The sequence below is a fragment of the Schistocerca americana genome, chromosome X (assembly GCF_021461395.2).
Source record: "Schistocerca americana isolate TAMUIC-IGC-003095 chromosome X, iqSchAmer2.1, whole genome shotgun sequence".
Classification (NCBI taxonomy): domain Eukaryota; kingdom Metazoa; phylum Arthropoda; class Insecta; order Orthoptera; family Acrididae; genus Schistocerca; species Schistocerca americana.
In genome coordinates, this window is record NC_060130.1 from 927,863,655 (window position 1) to 927,879,794 (window position 16,140).

General features: G+C 38.8%; 1 protein-coding gene across 2 annotated transcripts in view; it reads right to left on the reverse strand.

Moving 5' to 3' along the window:
• LOC124554711 (regulator of G-protein signaling 7) overlaps positions 1-2,485 on the reverse strand; it is a 268,534-nt gene extending 266,049 nt beyond the window's left edge. For both annotated transcript variants that reach the window (XM_047128349.1, XM_047128350.1), the window contains exon 1: positions 2,225-2,485. The gene's annotated coding sequence lies outside the window, so the exon portion shown is untranslated. The remainder of the gene's footprint in view (positions 1-2,224) is intronic.
• Between the last annotated feature and the right edge of the window lie 13,655 nt (positions 2,486-16,140).

Consider the following 16,140-nt stretch of genomic DNA (forward strand, 5'->3'; position numbering starts at 1 on the left):
ATATAAACAAATTTAGACGCCTTGCGTAGCTAAAACGTGTAAGTGAAGACAGCCATGCATAAATACCCACCCACCTCCCCAGGGGTCGTAACCCCTGCAACCCATAGAAGATAAAGATGCTTCAGTAGCTGATTAGTGTTTTTTGTCTTTTTTTTTAAAAAAAATCTCACGGGATAGAACGAACAGATCAGAAAGTGTTTTTAAATTAAAAAAAAAAAAAAAAAACCTCACGAGATAGAACGAACAGATCAGAAAAGTAAATAAAATAAGATAAAACAGAACTGGAGACAGCCACACTCAAACCAAACTCCGCGCCGTCATGACGTCACACATGACAACACCCTTACGTCACGGGTCAAAGACTACGCGTGGGATCGGACGCTTCTGTTGACCCCAATTATGTTGAAACACGTACAATAGAATAAAAATAAAGTAGACAAAAGCAAAAAAACTTTTGGACTGGAGGAGGCACTAGATTATTTTTTCAGATTAAACCCCTTATATAAAGCAAGCAGCCAAGTAGTATCTGTGTTTGCACCACAAAGATTCTAAAGTGTCCTGCGAGAACAACGCCACTGGCCAGAAATGAAATCAGAAAAACCTAAATAGGTCTAATTAAATGACACCTCGAACAAGCAATTGAGAGGCTGATGGCATTACGCAAAACAATTTGCTGAAGAGTGCTAACTATGTGTTGTTATATGATGACTACAATTATTTAATTTTATAGATGACACACAGTTTTACTTTATTACCAGCTAGAGGCCCTGGAGAGGTTGTGCTATAGAAGAAGTATTATGATGATGATGATGATGATGATGATGGTCAGCTGGAGAGACAAATTAACAAACAAAGAGGTGATCAGAAGAGAACAGGAAACTAGATCTCTGTGGAGGCATATCCAAACAAGAGAGAGAAGCTTGTACGTCACATTATGACACAACAACATCATTGGAACAATAGCAGAAGCAGCTACTGGGGGAAGGTATCGGTGGGGGCAACCAAGGATATCATACAGGCAACAGATCATGGATGATGTTGGATGTAACATATATGTGGAAATGAAGAGGAAGGCAGGCAGAAGAGAGGAATGGTGGTCTGCTGCAAACAAACCTCAGGGTTGAACACTAAAAGAAGAAGAAAGACCAAAGATAACTGCCGCTATACAATTTATAATATCAATCAATGAATAAATAAAAACAGTTTGTAGTTCTAATAACTGAATATAGTCAAGCAACAAGATTATAGCGCAACTATCTACTCAGATATAAATCCAAACGAAAATTGAACTACAGTGCTGCTAAGGCCAACTTCTGTCAACGCCAGCTACGCTGTTTATAGCAAATCAAAATTTGGACGGGAAGAATGTGTCAAGCAAACAATACAGGCTTAAACAAATTCAACTACCAGCCAAGATGATTCTGCAACTAGAACGCCACTAACTCAGTTTCTGGACGTATTTTCGGAGGTGTTTCGCCATCTCAACCCCGAACAGCCACTGCCTGCGGTAAAATATACTCACAATTATCGAAAGTTTTCCCTAGATCCTTGTTGTAACAACAACAAATCTTGGATCAATGCAACGTATTAAAATATCTAAATTTTTGACTAAAATCTGTAGGTCATCAAACGTCAAGACACCCTCAGGCATCACTACTGGATTTCGCTTTATCAACAATGTTATCGCTATCCAAACAGATTACTTCGATTGCGTTTCCCTGGTAAATTGCCAGACAACAACTGATTTTAAGAAAGCACTTCCCAACTCTTATGACAGTGTTAGCAACAATGTTACCCACAAAATTACAAAGGCCCCTACAACGAACGCTACTATCAAGGATATATGCAATGATTAGAGAAAGAACAACATGTGGAAATAGGCTAACCTCTTTCAAAGCGGTAAAGTTGCTTCATTTTTATTCCATAACTTCCCACACTCATTATGTCACAGAAATTACTCAAAAGTGTAGTAAGATAGTTTTATCGCATTCTAGCATAGCAAAGCGGGAATGTAGGCATCAATTAGTGTCAAAACAAAAATGTTGTACCGACAGCCAGAACAGCTGCCTTCGCGTCTATGTTGCACTGATTTACTGTTCTTAATAATCTTGTACAAGGCGACCGAAGTATACGGATATTATGAGTATCATATCACGTAGTTCACTGACAGCAAGTACCAATTTTCCATACAGTTTATAAGGAAAACAACCCTCGCCCAACTTACCTCGAACGAAAGGAAATACCGAATCCCTCAAGGGACCGACGAAATGTTTAATTAAACTCCATGCACTAATTAACTTTGTTCTAAATTACTGTCAACACAAAACATCTCAAAATCATGTCACTTTTATTTTCACTGTAACGAAAATACAAAAACTTCAACACAATACACATCAAACTAACACTACCCCGCTTAACCTATGCGATCAATCCGCCACTACATATAGCGCCATCTTTCGGCGAATACATGAACTGAACCAAGTTAATTACACTAGATTGTGGTTTCCCCTGGTAAGAGATTTTAGTATCGATTACCTCAACGATGCTGTAAAGCAAGACAGTATAAGAACAGCATTCACGGCATGGTAATGTAATATTTTTTGTAAGTTCAACTATAAGAAGGCAGCTATAATCCTCAGTGCAAATGTTTCGCAGTCCTGAGAGAAGAAATATGATGTAAAACTGATACGCAAATGTAAGCTTTTACATCCATTCAGCAAGTGACTACAGATTAATTCAAGCCCGAATATTGTCACTGCTTTCATAAGTGTTGGTAAGATATACGGAAATACCACAGCCAACCGTGGAGGAGGCTTTGGAATTACAGAAGGAGGGTTCTACTCCTTTCCTCAGCGTAGGTGTCGAGAGTGTCTATGCTGTGATCTACAGACATACTCCGCAAGCCATTATGGAGTGCATGGTAGTGCGTACTTTCTGTTATTCAATATATTGATGTCCCGCTCCATTCACGTATAGAGCGCGGAAACCGTTACAGCTTAAATGCTTCTGTGCGCATTGTAATTAGTCTCTTGTCGTCACGGTTCCTACAGGAGCAATACAATTGGGAACTATAGTATATTCTTAGATTCCTCACTTAACACTAGTTCTTAAAATTTCATTACAGGTTTGCACAGGATAACTGCAGTCGTTCTTCAAGCAATTCTAGTTTCTCAAGATTTTTATGATGTTCTCCACTGGATCAAATAAATTTGTGACCATTCATGTTGACCTACTTTGTACACTTTAAAGAGTCCCTGTCAGATGTATTTGTTATGGATCTCATACATTTGCGCAGTATTCTCCAATGGATCGCAGATGTAGTATGTAAGCAAATTCCTTTGTAGATTTGACTACAGTTTCCCAGTATTTTACCAATGAACCGAAGTTTGGCACCTGCTTTACCTACAGCTGAGCCTTTGTTTTAATTCCATTTAATATTACCACAAACCGTTACACGCACGTACTTTTCATGATTTGACTGAGTCCAACTGTAACTCGTAGTAGGCCTAATCATATTATACTAAATTTTTGAGATTTGTGAAGAGCACAGTTCTACATTTTTGAACATTTAAAGCAAGGAAAAATGAGGAAATAAGCAGGAACATTAGCATGAAAACTATATAGCAACAAGTGAAAAGGCTTACACTACCAGTATGCTGTGATCCAAGGGACATTTATTGTCTTGTCATAACATTTACTTCAGTTCACTCTAACACAAGAACACACTATTTTTTATTCAAGTCAGAAACGTATACAACACATGATAATTACCATTACAAATAAATGAAAGAAATAATTATCAGGCTGCACTGCTGTTGACCAAAACCTTGAAACCTCAACTGCACTCAGTGTCACAAGTATTAGATCTTCTGTGTAAAATGCAGGGCTGTGTTTCTCAGTCATAGTTCGTGGCAGTGCCATTTTTGGATGTTCCTCCTCAGTCTTCCGACTCCAGAATGAGGACGATTGAGTTATCTCCAAACAGTCCCATTCTATTCATGACGAAGTCGGAAGGTTTCTGAAGGGAGAGGCAGGTAGACTAATTCTCTTTGTTGAAATAGCCACAGTTGTTTTCTTGATGTAGCTGCAGGGGTTTGTGGGGAAACGTCTTGAGGACTTCAGCCTTTGGGCTGATGGAATGCGCCCATTCAGTGGATGGTTTTCCTAAAGACGCCAATTTGTTCTCTACACATTGGCAGCTCCCTCATGACGAATATCTGGAGGCGCTATGGCATCGAGTTGGTAGAGTTTTACAAGTGGCGTCTGTTTCAAACATCCTTTAATATACACATATATAACGTCAGCCTCAGTTTGCAAATAGAAACCAGTCTTTACCTACGTTTCAGCCAAAATAATTTGACCTTCTTCAGAAGCTATTGACACTAAAATATTGCATGCCAAAGTTTGTCCACGTCAAGTATAAAACTATAGCACTGTAGTACATAGTCATAAATCTACATTACTTACCTGAAGAGAAACAGCAGGCCCCACTGTTTGGACGAGGTCGGTAGGCCGCGAGAGCTGCTCTGGAACTAATCGCAGCAAGCGGCTATGTACCGAGCACCGCCGATGGTCACGCACATGCACACTTGGAAATATAGATGCATAAACAGTAGCTACCTTTACGTTAGGAATTGGATGAATATAACCATTAAAACTCTTAATGGCGTAATCTATAACCGAACTTACTTCTGAGGAGAACGAGAACCCTATAAACGGATTCGGAGCCTGTAAGAAGGACTAGCTATTACTCGGCAAAATTATTCCTCAATTTTGAATACATTACTATTCGACTAAAGGAAGTGGAGTCAGGCGCCGGCGACTACAAAGGCACCGTAACATCAGGGCCGGTGAAGCAAAGGTTCAAAACCTTAGAAAAAGTTCTTAATTCTCAATTGTAGCTTGTCATTAAATAGGTTTTCTTCATCAAGCAACAGGTGTTTAAATATTTGCAACTCCTCAAGGATGTCAAGCCTAGTGTCTTTAACCTCAAAATTTAATAGCTCTGTGTTATTTGGTGGGTTGGGAGCATGGGCCAATTGAACAACGTGCTCGGCAAAAGTCGAGCCACACGTGCCATCACCACTTTTCGTGGGTATATGTTCTTCATATCTAGCTGAGAGGGTTCTCCCTGTCTGGCCGATGTAATAACTTGGGCAGTCATTACAACTATGTACCGGCGGTTCTCGGTACATAGCTCCTCGCTGCAATTAGTTCCGAGGCAGCTCTCCCAGCCTACTGACCTCATCCACACAGTGGGGCCTGCTGTTTCTCTTCAGCTAAGTAAAATAGATTTATGAGTGGGTACTAAGGTGCTATAGTTTTATACTTGACGTAGCCAAACTTTGGCATGCAGTAGTTTAGTGGCAATAGCTTCTGAAGAAGGCCAAATTATTTTGGTTGAAACCTAGGTAAAGATTGCTCTCTATTTGCAACTGAGGCTGACATGATATATGTTTAATTATCACAGTTGCTGATGGGGCTGTACGATGTTGAAAATTCTTTAACCTTTAATATTTCTTCATGTTTCATTTAGTGCCTTGTCCACTGTGTTTGCAAGTGTAGCTTTGTACAAGACCAGATATGCATACTCTGTAGCACTGTAACATGTTGTTAGTGCTATCATTCTCAGGGTTCATGGTCGAGAGCCCCACGAGCCCCACATGCTACCAGTGATCTAGAGACAGGTATTATTTCTTGCTACCACCTTCACTCTTGTATTCTCTCAATGCTGTTTGTACAAAAATGGTTCAAATGGCTCTGAGCACAATGGTATTTAACATCTGTGGTCATCAGTCCCCTAGAACTTAGAACTACTTAAACCTAACTAACCTAAAAACATCACACACATCCATGCCCGAGGCAGGATTCGAACCTGCGACCATAGCAGTTGCATGTTTCCGGACTGAACGCCTAGAACCGCTCAGCCACCACGGCTGGCGCTGTTTGTAGATCAGACTATAATCCAAAGTGACTCTCAGATATTTTTGATGGGTCACATTTACTGACTGAATCCCTTGCCATGTGGTGTCAAGTTTGTGATTTGCCTCATTGTGCTTGTTGAGTGCAGATGAAGTAATCTTCAAACTAACCTCAATAGTATAATCATCTCACTGAACTGCAGACTCCACCCAGGGTGGGACTGCCTCATTCACTCAAGGAATGACTAAAGGCAAATTCTCACTGCCTGTCATATCATGTCACATCATGTGAAAACATTCTGCAATGCATTTCAAACGACGGCATGCACGCAGACTGTCACATAACGTCACGTCATGTCATAGCACCATCAACGTTTCTTGGGAAAAGAGTTTTGATGGCTGACAGAATCCATCTACTGTTTGTAGTGTTTCATAAAGAAATGAACTGAAACCGTCAGACACTACAACAGTGGCAAAATGCTTTTTTTGTGAAGCATACATAAAATAATGCATTAGAGTAGTTTGTTTAAGTATGTGTTTATGATGGTCTTATTCATTGTTGAATAGTTCTCGGGATTGTGTGTAAAACAGTTTTGCATGCATCAGTGGTCAATATTGTGTGGTTTCTTAACTAACCTCAGTACAAATACGACACTTGAACTATTAAAAGACAAATGCAAGATGTAAAGAAAACCTATAAATACTGAAGGGAAAGTTATTGAGGGAGATATGACTATTGCACAAAATTGTCTGTGGACTGGTAACTTAACTTAACCTTAAACAAACCAGTTTTTCAAGGGATGTGATGGCAGTTCATAATGCTGTGTTCCTTTTAGTAATTCTGGGTGCAGTATGTCGTAATAGATGAAAAAACGGGTGCTTCGACTTTCTAAGATATAAAATGCAGATTCCTCTTCCTTGAGCTTCTTGTACAGTGTGTTAAATTTGCCTTGTCGACCACGTAATGACATTTTTCTAACTCACACTCTTTTTTCTTGCGCTTCTGTGTTTCTTCTCTAACATACAAGCTACGCCTGCAAGCTGCAAACCATTTAAGTTCAATAAATGTCATTCTCGTACAAATGTGGAATCCAGCACTTTATCCATTATGTATGTGCACTTCAGACTTAAAAACAGTTGAGAATAATCTTGCAAAATCCAAATTCGCACGAAAAAACCGTTTGAGAACAGCCATACGAATTGAAATTAAATGACTTGAATTGACTAGACGTACCATTATGTGACAGACACCTTGACGTGATAGTGCTGGTGAAAGGGTACAGTACCGCCCGACATTGAAAATAGGTACAACATACTTCATTGTTCTTGTCTGAACAACATATTTTTTCTAACAATAACTCAATTTCAATTAATACAGCGAAGCCGGATACCAGTGTGGGAAAGAATGACAATTTATTTATTTAATTGATCACATGTGCACTCCCACAAAATAAATCCCTACATCCAGTTTGGTGAGATCTGTGAAATGAATGAATGTATGGTCGTCTGCTAACCGCAGATAGTGAATGTGAATATATGATCATCTTTGAGATGATCCTTTGGCCACCTTTGGTGGAACCAAAGAGATGAAACTTACCGGAGCTTTTAGCGCCTGAAATGTGGCTGACCAATACGGTAGCATGGTCTCCCCCCACCTCGACAAAGGTGCGAGATGACCTGAAGAACGGCCATGTTTCAGCACTCTGCCGCTGGATCTTGTGCTGTTAAGACCTGTCATAGTTGTGCTCCATAAAGACAAAAGAGTGGAGACATGGTATGCATGTGGAATATTTAAGAGTAGTTTGAAATAATAATTTCTCTATTTCAGGAACTTTTGTGGGGAGAATTAAATGTCAGGCAGGTAATATTAATGGGATCATAGTAATCTTCGGAAGTGACCAACGGTCACAATGAAACCACGTGTAGCAATAAGTTGAAATACTTCTGTGTGCTTAAGTTAAGCTGAATTACTAGCGTGTGTACTATAAGTTGAAATATTTAAGAAATAGCGTGTGCAGGACTTGAAATTAGAGGCGAGTACTTCCACGTGTTGAGTACTGTGTGAGTCTCAATCTGTGTATGAGACAAAGGATAAAGAGAAGTACTCATCCATGGTATCAGTTGAGGACTCGTGTGTGTGATGAATATGTTCTTAATATTACTTTGCGAGATATGTTTCCGTGTGACGCTTGATTCAAACTATACCACTCTGAGAGAGAAACAAGGTGAGTCAGCCGTCTATCCAGCAACGCCACTTGGCTTACATTGCTCAGGAAGACGTGCATATATCTCCAGAGTTCATAGCAGGAAAGAAGAATTACGAAGTGGGGCAGTATCGTGTGAAACTGGGATAAATACTAATTGAAGTGGGAAAGCTGAAAGTGATAGTGTTGTGAGTATTTATTGTATTGTATTCCATGTTTTAGTGTGGTGTATGTCATGTAATTTGGGGTATGTGTGGTTTGCATGGGAGAGTAGCAAGGTAGTTTCAAAAGATTAGTGGGTTATGCTTGTTCCTTCGGTACCGCTCGGTCTGGAGAAAAGTTTCGTGATGATGATTGTGAGAGTCGAAGTGTGAGGTATAATAAAAGATCCACCATCCTATCCAGAAAGTGCACTGTAGCGTTAAATAATTACGAGACCATAAGGTAGAGAATCACCAATGTAAAGCCATGCCCACTGGGCAGAATTTCTCATGTGTTATTGTTGTAGGTTATAGAATTTGTGAGTTTAGGTTATAGAATTTATCGGAATAAATAAGACAGTGAAAAGAAAAAGATTGGTGGCCTTTTCCTTTGAATTGTATGTTGTCATGATATCCAGAATTTATAATGTGTGCGCCACTCATATTCAGTGCGATGGCCACATGTTGATAAAAGCAGTTAAATAAAAAAAAATGAAAGAAAATGTGGTATTGCCAGTGCGTAGTGAACAGTCAGAGTTCTGTAAATTCCAGATTGTTAGATGTGCGTTTCTGTTGCGTATTATTCATACAGGAGGATAATTTGTAACTTAATTGTGAGTACCAGAGTTCATGTTACTCGATAAATAAGAATGAATCCACTCGCTTGGCAGACCACTCATCTTGCAGGCCTGACTGCTTGATGCCACAGTATGAGCAAGGCATGTGGGTGCCTCTCACTGTGATGTGAGGGTGCCATGATCTGCTGGTGCCGTGACAGCCAGTGTGAAATGGCCTTAACCTGGCTACTCTCAGAAACATTTCCATATTTATATAAAGCTTCCTCAATTGCATCATTTAAATTATCAATGGAATTGTGTTTTTCATTGTTACCATTTCGTGAATTGTGACATAGTCACAGCAAAAATTTATAGTGATCCAAGAAAATACCTCTATATTTATTCTAATCGCAGAACAAAATATCCTATACCTGGTTATTAATTTTAGTCTATGATGACCATCTTCAGACCTGAGTACTAACAGTTTCCCAAACACATAGTTCCTTTTTCATATGTCGGCTTGATTTGTTTGGAAAATTGCTGTTACTCAGGTCTGAAGACGGTCGTCAAAGACCAAAATAACAACCTGGTATAAAATATAGTGGTCCTTAAATGTAATAAGTATTTAAAAGTTACTGTTTCAGTCACCTTTATCACTCATCATTTGTGTCATCACTGTTGCTGTTGTCACTCATTAATTCATTCATTCACTAACCTGTAGACTGTTTCCATTATGAAGATCCAGTCAGGATATATACAATTTCAATTATATTTATACATATAACATGACATTGACTTGTTTTAATTTAGTCAAAAATTAATTTAATCTCCATTACATGGATACCCAGCACAAACACAAGATTTCTATAACATAAACTGGAAAAGACAAAAACATGATTTATCATACTTTGATATGCACATGAATTCAGAAATTCATCTTTACATTTTCACTGTTACATACTTCCACTATTTCACTTTTTCAATGGGCAACATTCACTCACAAATCTTCACTAGCTTACACTATGGCAGCCTTGCTTTGTAACAATGTGTCTGTACAAGGCACCTGGAACGAATGAAAAAGGAACAAGCAGTACCAGGATCATTGTTGAGTAATGAGGAAGTGCGTACATAACATATTTATAATTTCTGGTTTATAGACACAAAGATATCTTAATAATTGCCTGTTTGGAGGCTATCCTCGCTACTGTACAACGTCTTGGTATTCTTATAGGTTATATGTAGATGAAGAGACTAAATAACCTCTTGATTTATTTCTGAATACAATTTTCTTTTCAATGGATTTTATTTTGAGTATTAATTTATTGTACAAAATGTACTGAACAGTTATAGGATCTCCTTCAGTTAAATTGACACACTTTGTATGTAGACAACAATGGTCCGTATCTTTTCTTTTGCAATAGTGTATATCTTTGTTTAACTAAGCAGTAGTATTTGCTTCATTGCAGATATGTAAGGGGCAGTTGGATGAAAACGAGGCAGATGGAAAAATAACTATATTGTTACTTATTTCAAAAGAAATAGCTATAATTGTTAATACATTTATCCCACTGAGAGACAAGTGATCAGCGCTTTCAAGGAAAAATTTTTACTGTTAATTACTGTAAAGATCCTCCTTTTACTACTTATACTGGAATTATTAAAAGTTGATGTCATTGCATGTGAGTGATAATCACTTTGGTAACAATGATTTTTACTAAAGTTCAAGAGAGGAGCCTTCACATATATTTTTAATTATTTCTTAACTGGCAGATGCCTTCAGTGTCCAGCGGGGGTCTTCATAACTGTATAGCATAAATGTATTTCAATGGGTCCTGGGATTCGTAAATGACAAACATAAAGCATAACCACTTCTTTTCTGGATCTGATACCATTTAACATTATTCATTTCACAGTCACCATAACTCTCCAAAATCACAAGGAAAATATAAACTCAGAATGCACATAAAAGATAAGAAGCAATCGACTGTCTTTTTAACCATAAAAATCAAAAACCTTCAACATCATGTTCACTCTCTCAGATGCAGAATAAGTCATGGAGTGAGAAAGCCAGTGGCACTAAGAAAGACAATATTGTTCTGGAAGCTTCCAGAAAGATCCATAGGTCAAAGTGCTATCTAGGTAACTTCGACTTTTTGTTATTGAGACAGTTTCAACTTAATAGCTGTAAATCAGAAATGTAAGTTATTTTAGATAACAATGATAATGACAAAGATTGATAGGAATATCAGAATAAGGTGAATATTTCTATACTTACTGACTTTATGTTTAATTATAAATTTGATCTGACATCAATTGTTAAATTAATAAAAATATAAATAGAACAAGTTTCTTGAACCCTATGAAAACAATTTTGTAAAATGCTAATAAGTGATAATATTTTGTTTTACAAGCTGTTACTACTATTTATTGGAAAACTAATTTTCGTGGTATAATATTGTAGCATGAAACTTCCCGGCAGATAAAAATTGTGTGCCGGACCAAGACTCGAACTCGGGACCTTTGCCTTTTGCAGGCAAGTGCTCTACCATCTGAGCTATCGATACATAAACGGAAAAAATCCGTGTGAGGAAAAGTTTTATCCACGTACTAGAACACTTTACAAATATACAAAATGATGAATTAAATACTTTATAAATAAAATGAAGTTCAAACACAGCCAAAAACCAGGAGGCATCACAGATTTGTATTAGGCTGGACAAACTACGGCAGGGCTTGATTTATTACACTACAAATCCACGATCATGTCCAAGCATGTAACTCTTCATTGGAAGCAAACTCACGAATGTCCTTCTTCAGGGTTACAAAAATAGAGAAATCTCATATGGAGAGATCGAGACTGTATGGGGCCTGTAAGGGCTTCCTGTGGAACGTCTACAGTATATTCAAATCGAACTTGATACCATGTGAGTTATTATTATCATGCAGCAGATACTCTGCCTCGTGATGACTGGGTGTTGTGTGATGTCCTTAGGTTAGTTAGGTTTAAGTAGTTCTATGTTCTAGGGTACTGATGACCATAGATGTTAAGTCCCATAGTGCTCAGAGCCATTTGAACCATTTTTTGCAGCAGATAGATGTTTTTCGTCAACATTCGTAGGCATTTGAGCTCGATGGTGCACTTCAGTTTTTGCAGAGTGTCCATGTATTGCTGTGTGTTAATTGTGGCGCTGTATTTCAGAAAGTAAATGAGCAGGAGCCTATGCAAGCAACGAAAAGGTCATCATGGTTTTCCAAGTGCTGGTGTGCACAGATCTGAATTTTTTTCTGTGGGAATGAATCCTTGTACTTCAGTTGTTGGCTCAGGCATTTCCTCTCCAGCTGAAAATGATGCCACTATGTTTCATCTCCCACTACAATATAGGACAAGAAACGATATTTTTCATTCCAGGTGTTGCAGAGGCGTCAATATTCTGATCTCCTTCTGTTCATCCATCAGGCTACAGGAGACCCACTGCACACAGATTTTCTAGAATTTCAGGTGGTGTGTCATGATGGCAGGAACGATATTGTGACAAATGCCCAACGTGAGCTGAATGTCTTTCAGCATCCGCTGTCAGTCATTTCTGATGGCAGAATCCATTGCAGCAATGACAGAGGAGGTAATGACATGATGAGCCTGTCCTGGCTGTCTGCTAGCTTTAAATGACATGCGATCTCCTCATGCAGTATGTCATGCACTTGACACTGTGTTTGTGAAATGCAGCAGACATTATGCCATGAATTTCTTTTCTTGACATTCCTTCCTTAGTCAAAAACCGCACTACACCTCGCTGTTCCCCTTTTTCAACCTGCATAGTTAAGCTGGATGCACACACACCCAGCTGACTGCACATGAAGCATGTGTAACAGACAAGTGGCACATTGGTGGAAGTTCAAGCTGTTCCTTCTTGACACCCAATAGAGGGCATTTCCATACACACATCTACCTGCATTACAAACGTCCTTGGCATGCTCATTATATAGTTTGTCTCGTTTTCATTTGACTGGCCCTTGTATATACTGGAGAGACAGTCATGCAGTTATGATATTCAGTTGTCTGAATTTATTCCTGTAGGTTTGTCTTGGGGTCAGATTTGCAATGCATCTAACAGCCTTCTCCTGAAACGTCAGTAACCTGTGTGTATACATACGTCGTGCATTTCTGCAGTCTGTTTTGTAGGATGATAAGTGGGGATAAACTAGGCCATTGTACATTGTTAACAGTGTGTCTGTATGTACATTGTCTCTTCATTATGAATATACTAGGGCTTATTTTTGAGTATGTTCTTTGTGAAATGTTTATCAGTGGTGATATCCAAGGATTTGTGATTCTCCACTTCTTGAGAATTGAATTACCCAGTTCAAGGCAGCGGTGACCACCTTCACCATCATCATTACTTGTCCATGTCACTGTCATTGTTGTCCTCTTATTAGCCACCACCGCCATCATATCATCTGTCACCTACATTGCCAGTGTCATCACAAGCAGTCTTCACATGCTACTCTTCATCTGATTTATCAGTGTTTTCTGCACCTCCTTCTAACAGTCTTTTATTTATGTATTTCATTAGCAAGTAATTTTGTTGTGAGTAGTACTTGTCAACAAATACTTTTTACAAAGATTATTTTAAATAGTATTGCAAGAGACATGGAATTTAAGAGATACAGTGTCAAGAACTGTTCAGTCAACAACTATACAAAAGATAATTAACACAAAGCTAGTTAAAAAATGAATTCAACATGAACAAATAAGACAGGTTAACAGACATGTAAAATAAAATAGAGGCTTTGTAGAAATAAAGAACAATCCAAAGGCAGGAAAATCCAATTGTAAAATGTTCTACTTAATAGCATTAGATTATGTTGCATTAAATACCTATGTGGGTAACAGACAAAACCGTGCTTGCCTAAGGAAGTTACCACTTAACTCTCCCAAGCCAGAGAACAGAGTCCACAAGGATTATACTACTGCAAACGGTGCAGAGCTGTAGGTTTAACAATTCATACAAATTATCCCTGTTGGTTTAGATATTCATTTACAGTATTTATGGATTTTTTTATTAGGAGCTGCGTATGAAGATGACAAAATTTCGACAGTTCATTAATGGCAGATTTAATTTGAGTAGAGAGAGCATTGAACACTTTTGTGCTAGCACTCTTTACTTGTTTTGTATTTTGTATTGTATGTAGTTGTTAATTGGTCTGTTTGATATCCACAGAAACTGGTTCCCACAAATAAAACACATCAGTCAGTCAATATACAGGGTGTCCCAGCTATCTTGTCCACCCAAAATATCTCTGGAACAATAACAGCTATTGGAAAACGACTTTCACCGGTATCAATGTAGGGCTGGGGCCCATGAATGTACATATTTGGAAACATTCTAAAACGAAAGCATATGTATTTTTTAACACAAACTTATGTTTTTTTTAAATGGACCTCCTATATTTTTTCTTCAGCAATCCATAGCATGACAAAGCACATACACAATGGCGTTGATTGCATCGCAATATCCCCATTACATCCCGAGATTTAAGACGCGAAGTTGACGCTTGAAACACCTGACATGCGCTGCTAGCGCACGTCCTGAGGCTCAGGCGTGAACCCCACGCTGCCCGTAATCGCGATGTGATTGACATGCGTAATCACACTTCCATACTTATCAAGAGGTCCGAACGAATAATACGGTCTGCTGCCATCCTGCATTAACGTCGTACATTCCAGCAGGTATTTATCCCATAGTCTAGGGGTGATGCGGTTCTGTAACATATCTGTGTACAGCAACGTTAGTCACAAAGTTAACTTCGCTTATCGTTATTCCGTTACTAAAAAGGTAATGCCGTTCAACATTAAAACTTTACTTTACTGTAGATCTAGCGCAAGTGACAGTTAATCATTCACTCATGATAGTAAAATTCATGTTGATGGTTTTAGTGAAACGAGCAAGTGAACTAAAAGTTTTACCGTTGTTTAGGTAAATATGTTTTGATTTGGGAAGTTCAGGTAGGACATAGAAGATGAATGTAAACATCTTTAACCAATTAGTTTCATTATCACATAATTATCAATGTTATGTTTACCTAATGCATTAAATGACAAATTGTTGCAAACAAATGTTTCTTAACATCACTGGGTAAAATGGCCCTTTGTAGAAACTTCCACTGTGATACCAGCACTACATACTAAACATAGCGTCCACATCTCATGCTCAAAGTAATGCCCATTGGCTTGCATACATAGGGTCACTCTGCGGATGAAGGATGCCCTACTTTGTGCTACTGTTTCCTCTTTGATGGCTGTACAAACATCAATAATGCGTTGCTTCATGTCCTCTGGTGTTGTTGGTTCATGTTGGTAAACAGCATCCTTCACTGCTCCCCAAAGAAAATAATCCAGCGGTGTAAGGTCCGGAGATCGGGCAGGCCACCTAACTGGGCCACCTCGTCCAATCCACCTACCAGGGAACTTACGGTTCAGAAGTCGTCGTGCTCGTAAGGCGTTATGTGTAGGGCATCCATCATGCTGATACCACATGACCATTCTTCGGTTCAGAGGTACGGTGTCCAAGAGTACAGGAAGATTGTGTCGTATAAATCTGGAGTATTGTCTGCCATTTTGGATGCCATTAGAAAGAAAGGTCCGATAATAATCCCACACCAAACATTAACTTTCCGCGGACGCTGATGCTCTACCTGATGGAGTCATTTTGGATTGTCTGCGGACCAATAATGCATATTCCTCATATTGACAATTCCTTTGTTGCAGAATGATGCCTCGTCGGTAATGAGAACATCTGCAAAAAAATTTGGATTAGTCAGAAGTTTTTGCTGAGCCCACCGACAAAATGTTACCCTATTGCGGAAGTCATTTCCATGAAGATCTGGGTGTAAATGAACATCGTAAGGATGAAATTTATGACGTTTAAGAATACGCTGTGCACTTGATTTCGACACACCAACTTCACGTTCAATTTGACGTGTGCTGATTTGAGGATTCACAGCTATGGTAGCGAACACAGCAACTTCAGCATTTTCATCTGTGCGTGTTCTAGGACGATGTCGAGGTCTTGGATTTAAGCTTCCCGTTTCACATAGACGAGATGTGAGACGATCAAACATCCGGCGCGAAGGCGATGGCTTGTCAGGGAATCGTCCTCTGTACAGTCGTTCTGCCTGAACAGCATTTCGTCCACCTACAACAGGGTACAGTACAGGTATGTAGAGTAGGGTAGAAAACAGACATATTAACTTAATAATC